Below are 8,757 nucleotides of genomic sequence, written 5' to 3'. Positions count from 1 at the left end.
TCTTTCATCATGGTGTTGCAAACCTTTCAAGAACAATTTAAGTGTCATTAAGGTATTTTCACACAACTTGGCATCTGAATTCTTGTGATAATTTGCATGAAGAAACGAATACACACAGAACTTACTAAGCAAAAGCACCAGTGTTTATCCTTACTGGTCAGTGAAACGAAATGATTGTGCAAGTCACACAAACACACTGTAGACAAACACTGAGCTGGTCGATTTGCCAGTAAAAACACATGCCCTTTGCCCAACAGCTTTGCTTTATCTTTTATGCGGTTGTAGATACTGCGAGGCAGAAAATATTGTCCATCTCTGTGTGTTTGTCTGTAGGATGATAACAGTCTTTAGATTCATAACAGCTTCTTGATTCTGGCACCGTTTGTGATATTTGCATCTTTCACACCATTCTCTGCTCTGGCGTTCCTCTCGTTCATGTCATCCATGAGTGTTTTCAGTCTGTCCAGGTGGTGAAGCGCTCTGAGAAAACACACAAAAGAACAAGAATGATGAACCTCGAATGATGAGAGCGATACTGCTTCACTGAGATCACATGACCCTCCTGACCTCTGTAACGACTGGCCGCTTCCCACATCAGTTTTGTCTGTTTCCTCCGAGGAACCTTAACAGAACATTCAAATTAAAAATTTAGAGGCTGATAAGGAATAATGGATATATTTATGGTTACATACACTTAAACTTGCCATGTCATGAATGGCTAGTCACATGACATATGAGAACAAATTTCTTTCGCAAGTTCACACTTGCATATCATTTATGGAAAGTAAATTTAAATGCGTATTTGGCATACTGTCCAGGGGAGAGGGCTTTGAGCTTGGAATTTGGCCCAAACCCAGAGTACCCCCAAAAAGCTAAAGAGCATAGGACAAATTGATTTGGCATTGGCCAAATACCCCCCCCAAAGGAGTGCCTAGCTTTGCCAGATGGCATTTTGAGAAGGGGCCTGACTGCTTGACCAGGAGGGCCCATGAGGATGGGCCCTGCTTGCAAATGGGGAGCAGCTGTAATCTGTAACAACCAGTCGGGAGGGATCGCACTGTTTCTTGATGGGAACAGTGTGTGGCCACAAATGTGGGAATGAAAGAGAAAACAGGAAAAAGAAAACATGAGACCTTGACTGAGAGAATTGTGGAAACTTTCCACTTTCTCTCTGATTGAAACTTTCCACTTTCTCGCTGCGAGGAGACTTTCCTCTTTCTCACTCCGTGGTAACTTTCCCCTTTCACGCTGCGTGGAAACCTTCTTCTTTCTTGCTCTGTGGAAAAGTTCCTCTTTCTCGCTGCGTGGAAACTTTCCACTTTCAGGTTATGTATATAACCATGGTTCCCTGGGAGGCAAAGAGACGCTGCATCAGAACACTGTGAAAACGCTCAGCATGATTGCTTCATGATGCATCATAGGCGGGTGACGTCATTGACCAGGAAACTATAAAGTACCCCTGAAATAAACAGAGTTAGCTTCTGATAAGTCGAACAAGTCGGTCACAGGCATACCAGGAGTATGGCAAAGTGACGCAGCATCTTGTTCCCTCACAGGGAACCATGGTTACATATGTTATCATAGGGAACTCGCTCTGCATCAGAAAACCCATGCCGCCATAACCATCAAGTGCCTGTATATGTGAAATTGTAATGCACATTATAACTAGGTGCGTAATCAAGATAAGAGGGAGCCACTGACAGCCTGTAAATCCCCGATTTTTTAAAGGGATGAGATGGCTAGAAGAAATAGAGTTTTTAGTGTGAGAAACTTCTCAGGCACTTCTTCAATAGGCTCAAAGGGGGCCAGAGTTAGGCCTTCTAATACTATGGCCAGGTCCCAAGTCGGTTCCCTCGAGTGTGCGGCAGGCCTTAGCCTTAGCGTACCACTGAGGAAGCGAATTACCCATGGGTTTCTCCCACCGATACTAGAGGAGCGTGGGAAGCAGATCTAGCCGCCATGTATACCTTTAAAGGAATACTTCAGCACTGGGAAGATGAATCTGTATTTAAACTGGGTCATCAATGTAGTAGAAATGTGAAATTATTTTTGAATTTGGTGCCTTCTAGACTGAGAAAAGACAGAACATGTATTTTTGTCTCATGGGGATGAAAGACTACAATTCCCAGAATGCTTCGCTCCACTGTGAGGCCATTCCCAAAGCCACCAGCTGGATTACTGTGACTGAGTTGGAGAAGACACTACAGTTAAAAACTGAACGTGTGTGTTCAATATAATGAGTGAGTCGCCGCGCGAGTCTTACAGCACTGCAGCACTGACTGCAGGAGTGATGAGAGCTGAGGTAATTGCGACTACACTCGCGACATACATTCACAACGCGAGTTCAGACTGGTGCGTTTCAGTTCATGCCTTTGCAAGCTTAACTTTCATAGAAATTAATTTGAGAAGTTAAAAGACTTCCATTGCTCACCATAGCTCCGTTTAAATGAGTGCCTGTAGCTGGGAGCTGAGCTGTGAGTGTGATCTCCATCCCCCATACGCGGATTCAAAACATGCGGAAATGGCTCCCTCTGCTGGCTGTAGTCTTTAGCCTTTGGGCAAACATTCCTCCGATGATGCAAAAATCGTCAATTTATAAATAGAATTATTTAGAATAGAATTAGAATAGAAAAGAAATAAAATGCATAAATCTCTTGTCTCAGGGAGGTATGAGGGGGGAAAGCACAATAATTTGAATATACTCCAGGGTTTCTACTGATACAAAGCCATATGCTAATCGCTGAAGTAACCCTTTAAAGTGGAAGGGGATAACCCTGATGATAACTTTTCTTGAAGAAAATCTAGCACTGAACCAACCGGGCAGTTAACTGGATTTACTACATGGCTTTGTGAAATACATTCACTCCGTGTCGGTTCGTCACTCGTCTGTGCTCTCTTACCTAGCCTGAAGCCGTGTTGTCTGCCAGAAGTGCTCCCCTCGATCATGTCTGTTTCCAGACTTCTGGAGATCGTTTGGGAAGTTCTACATCCAGTTTCAGTCAACTCCACGCTAAGTCTGTCCTGCTCACTCTTCCTCATAGGGGATTGTGTTCTCAGGTTGGCCACCGGTAAAACCAGGTGTTCTGAGTATCATTCCTGTTTATCTGTCATCCTCTTCAGAGATTGTATTTCCAGGTTGCTCGCCTGTTAACGTGGTGTTTTAAATATACCCATCCTGTTTGAGTATACAATTCTGACACTTACAGCAGTGTGGAACTGTTTTTCTTCACGGAAGCTTTGCGTAAGAGCTAATAAAATATTTTGTGTTAATTTACTTGAGACAAGTAACTGTTAGCCGTGTAATAAGCGGGATAATGTACATCCAGCCAGTTGTTATTGCAGAATAAACCCCTTCAGAGTGACACAAGACTTGTCCGCTTTGCGTCTGGCTCCTGATTACTCTGTCAGGGTTTATTCTGCAATAACAACCGGCTGGATGTACATTATCTCTTGCTTAACTAACTTGTACAACAGGCATAAAAAACTCTAAATTTTAGGGCATAAAGCCTCCTCTTAGAAGGAGTTCTGGAGTGCACCATGGTCTCTACACAAAAACAATATTTTTGTGACATATGAGGACACAAATGTGTATAATGCCATGGGTATGACACAGGTATTACAGGAGAGGGTGAAATATGAGGACATTACCCATGGCCCCACTTTACAAAAGACTTATAAATCACACAGGAGGAGTTTTTATAGAAAGTAAAAATGCAGAATGTTTCCTGTGATGGGTAGGTTTAGGGGCAGTGTGTGTGTGTGTGTGTGCGTGCGTGCGTGCGTGTGAAAGAATCCAAAATAATCAAAGATATTTGATATTTTTCTTTGAATAAAGACATTTGTTTTACTGTGTGTCACCCCCCTCTCTCTTATCAGTGGGGCTGTTTGGGATTCCTAAAGACAAAGAGATGTTGAGGGCCTGTAGGCCAAATGGTGCCACACCTGTAGTACAGTGGGGGAAGTTTGGTCTGATTGGTCAGTTTGAATGTCTCAGGGTTTCAGTCACATGGTCAAGGGATGTATAAAAGAAGATTGCAACTGTTGCTCGAGGTCTTTTCTCTGGGTCTTCTTCCTCTGACGGTCTCTTTTTCTCTGGGGGTCTCTTTCCTCTGACGCTGTCTTTTTCTCTGGCTGTCTCTTCTAGGGGCCTTCTCTGGCTCTTCTCTTTGCTCTCTCTTTTTCCTCTTTTTCTCTCTTTCTATCTCTCAGGTAACATTCTATACATGCTGGGTACGATTAATGGTATAAGTTTTATCATCTCATTCATCTATTTTGTAACTATTTTAAGTGTAACCATAACCGGATTTTGTCATTAAATTCTTTCAATTAGAAATGACTTGCTAACTAGTTTTGGTTTGGTATTGACTTTGAAGTGCTCCCTATTGCAATACAATATAGTCACATTAAAGCAACGCTCTCCCACATATTTTGCTATTGTAGCTGCGCTTATTTCCGTCGTTGGTATAAGTTGCAGTGGGTGGTTATAGACAAGAAATGTACAGTTTTCTACCATCACGCTGATAACGTTTCTTTAGTCGTTCGGCAACCCTGCAGTCAGAACCACTGTAGGCGATCCACCCTTACACGTGCGTGCATGCGTGTGTGTGTGTGCGTGCTGTAATAATGATTATCAAGGGAAACACATGACTCAGGATAAATGACTGAAAATACATGAACAAGGGTGGGACACATAATACAGTAAAATGTGTTTGCTGTATACGTTTATTAGCCGTGCAGGCAAAATGAGCCACAATTTTTATTTTATTTTCACAAAATTACTGAGGCAATTTTGACAAAGACCCAGTCAAAACCCATATCTAGAGGAAAATATATATATTCATCTTTGTTTTCCATGATAGCACAATTGTTTGATTAGCATCAATGAAACAGACAGATATCTTTAGAGCGACTGTACCGCACAGATCTATTAGGCCTATGTCACACATCAGATGTTTTTTCCCAACAATCACTTAAGACATAACAGATAATGTATATTATATGAACAAAAAAGTAACTTTATTTAAAAGTATTGTTGTTAAATATTGTAGACATCGATCCGATCAAAATCCATGTGAAAAAAGCTTATATTTCACAAAAGAAAATTACATATAGGCTAGGCTATGGATAGCGCAGCTGACTGTTTAAACCCCGCCCCTCACTTCCGGTTCTGTGGATGGGGTTCTGAAACTGGTGTGCTGCTTTCAAGTGCGTTTCACATGGCGAACTAATAATCATAATCATCACGAAACACCCGCAAATAAATGCTATATAGGCAGTCTCAGCTAAATAATCCCCCATAATGAAACAATGGATCTTTCCTGCGGTGGACGTCCAACCTGGCCCACATCCAATTGTGACGTCAGAAGCGACGCTCATTCCTGAAGACGTCACATTTTCATTAACATTGGAACAAACTTTAAGGCAGCTTGGGAGAAAGCCGATCAGGAAGTTTGAAAGTCGGCATATTCACACACAGACACACCACACACACACACACATGGGCAGGGGCGTCGGACTGCGGGGGGTAAAGGGTACCGAGTACCCAGGGCCCAAGGCAGGGGAGACCCTTTAGAAGTCAGTTTTCTATACATACATATATATTAATCAGAGTATGGCTTATTTTGTTTAGGTTTTAAGTGTTTTTTATGGTAAAAATGCAATACCCCACCCATTTTTATAAGGACCTGTATACACGAAAAACTGCGTAGCATTTGCACGCCAAAACTCATTTTGGCATATCCATTCCACAAGATTGCACACTCGTACTATTTATACGCATTACCATGAGATCGTGTTGTGTAAACCTAAGACAAAATAATGCAGAAATACAATGAACATATCTAAAGTATTCAGGATGTTCCCCAACAACTATTGAAAGAAAATGATTGAAAAGAAAATGGTCAGATCCACAATAGTGGTCTGAAATAAAACATCCTTCAGTTTACAGCCTATATTTATAAAAACATCTTAATTAGAACACTTCTCCTTCATGCAAATGTCATGCCAGGGCAGGCCAGACTAGAAAACCTACCCATAGCGCTTATATCAGCTATCCAAGGTAATATAGCTGATGATGACTGTTCTAAACAAATAGGAGTTGGCTGAAGATGATGATAATATCATCATATTCTGTATTCATATTCTGTTCACTTCAAATGACAAAAGTGTTATGGCGTCCTGCAGGGCCGGCGCTAGCCATTTGGGTGCCCTAAGCACAAATGCTTGGCGGTGCCCCCCCCCCCCCCCCCCCCCACACACACACACACACACCCACACACCCCCCAACCAACCAACCAACCAACCAAAGAAATAACTACCATACAGAATTTCTTAGTTAGGTTCTCTTTACTTCCAAAATAACTGCTGCAAATGAATAATTGGAACTGAACAATGTAAACACAAAGTTAAAAGTGCAAAAAAAAGTTTAGTGCAAATAACAGTATAAGTGTATGAATTTTATGAAGTATGAATTTTAAAGTGCACATTTTAAACTGCAAATAACCATGCATAACTGCACAGTAGACATTACTCAACAGAGGGACTACATCTCTATAAAGAGACCATTCTGCTATTCTATAGAACTATATTAAACATTTTCACTACCATCAGTTGTCAGAGGCCCGACAGAGACACACGCCTACATTTCCTAGCTGCAAAATCAGCTATCAGGTCATCATATGACAGTTTCTGAGCCACGTCCCCATTGATGCTGATGACAGCCAGACCACTTAAATGCTCCATATAAACACCTCAATCGGAATAAAAATGCCCAAACCGAATGAAATTGTAATCGGTTTGAGAGGGGTGGGATAAACCTTTTCATGAACTGATCAAACGAAAAGTTTCACCATGTAAACGACCTGACCCGATTACCTTTGAGTGTGCGTCCTTATATGACGCGATACACAGCGCGCGCCTTCACCACTGAAGAGTGCGCGCCGCGGCGCGCTCACACCAGGTTATAATGTTGAGAGGAAAGTTAATTTTTCTGAGGGGTAAACTTTTTATTTCGTTAGAAGTTATTAAGATAATGTTGGCATAATGCCACAGACAGCTTGGCAACACCCTCTCATATTAACAGCGTTTGTCCCAGCACTTTTTACTTCAAAAACGTGCATGTAAACGTGGCTATTGTCTTACCTGCAAGCGACCCGCGAGCATCATCCCGCTGTCTCTTCTTTTTTCTTTTTTCCGCCCCCGACTCTTGGTGCCTTTTCGAGGCCATGTCTGAGGTCGGTGTCTGCCAAATTTGACATTGATTGAGGCATAATCGAACAGACCACTGGGAGGTGGGGAGGGGGGGGGGGGCACCAGAGGGAGACTGGCACAGAGATTCACCTTTTTCTCGACTAATTTGGTCTAGGCCTATATTACTTTTGTATTGCTTTTGTATATTAACATGCTTTTAGAAATATTTTATTTGTCATTTATACTAGTAGCCTATTGTCATGATTTTTTCACGACCCAGATTTTTTGGTGCCCCCCCAAGCACTTGGTGCCCTACGCGCAGTGCGTGATGTGCGTGTGCGGAGCGCCGGCCCTGCCGTCCTGTCATCTTTATCAAGACGTGTTTCCTTCTTAAATGTGTCATAAATGGCAGTTTAGCCATGTTTTAATAACAAAAAAAGGCGCTGCTAGTTGTAATTGAATCCGATTATTGCCGCGAAGAAAACCATAACATTACTACTGCCATGACGTAATCGAAGAGACGAATTAGCATATTTTTATTAATATTTTAGACTTCTAATGCATGATAAAACAAATCCCATTTAAAATAATTTTTGAAGAATTGTTAAACTTTAGAAAATAGTGTTATTTAAAAAAAAATATTTAGGCTATAGACCCTTTTATTGTTTGTATACAATGATGACGTAGCAACGTATGCGCGTGCATTTTGGCAACAAACTGTGGCGAGAATCAGCAGCATGTCAAGCTACGTGAGCGGATTAAGCAAAACACACCGAGAAAGTTATTTTTAAAAGTTGACTTTATCAAATGGTATTCGGCTACCAGATCCGTGTACTATAGTGGAGTGGATAGAAGACGTTAGCAGATGGCCAGAATTTATACAGTGGTCGGATACGTATTTAGTTGAGAAACCGAGCGTGTACACCCGAGACAAGAGTGTAAGACTGAAAAAACTAGTATATGCCGAAATGTCTGAATGAGGAACAAGGACTCTCTGAGAAAATAACGGAGATTAACATCTGAACTGTCCTTCACACACCACTGGAGACGCAGGTCTCACCTCACTATCAGCTAATCTACATCTCTCTCTGTTGACCCTTCTCTCCCCCAATTCCTTCCCTATCTCATGCTGAGATCACTGAAAATACACACAGAATCTCTATATTACAATGTCAATCCACACGATACAGTATTATATGTGTTTGATATGGTTTGAAATGTCTCAGTGTGACTGATACAAAGATCTCATCCCCACAGAAGTTAATCAAAAGATAATCAATGTTTTAAGAGTTTAGAGATATCTTGTATTAGTTTGGTGGGTGTGGCTTTCAGCCATTTGGCCTTTACATCAACACAAGTCTTGATCAATGCATATTCCCATTGTGAACTCGTGTTTACACTTCAAAGAGTTTGTGCATTTGTTTCTGGATATTTAAGGGAATGTTACAAAGAGCTCAGGGCTTGACACTTTAAACCGGTCAGCCCGTAAAGTTGGATGTCTCAAGATAGCCAGCATTATGTAGTTTTCAGAAGTCAGGTATATATTTCATTCTTTACTTCAGAGTATTT

This window comes from Pseudorasbora parva, chromosome 18 (assembly GCF_024679245.1).
Source record: "Pseudorasbora parva isolate DD20220531a chromosome 18, ASM2467924v1, whole genome shotgun sequence".
Taxonomy (NCBI): Eukaryota; Metazoa; Chordata; class Actinopteri; order Cypriniformes; family Gobionidae; genus Pseudorasbora; species Pseudorasbora parva.
The sequence above is the reverse complement of the archived record's forward strand: the minus strand, read 5'-3'. Positions refer to the sequence as shown.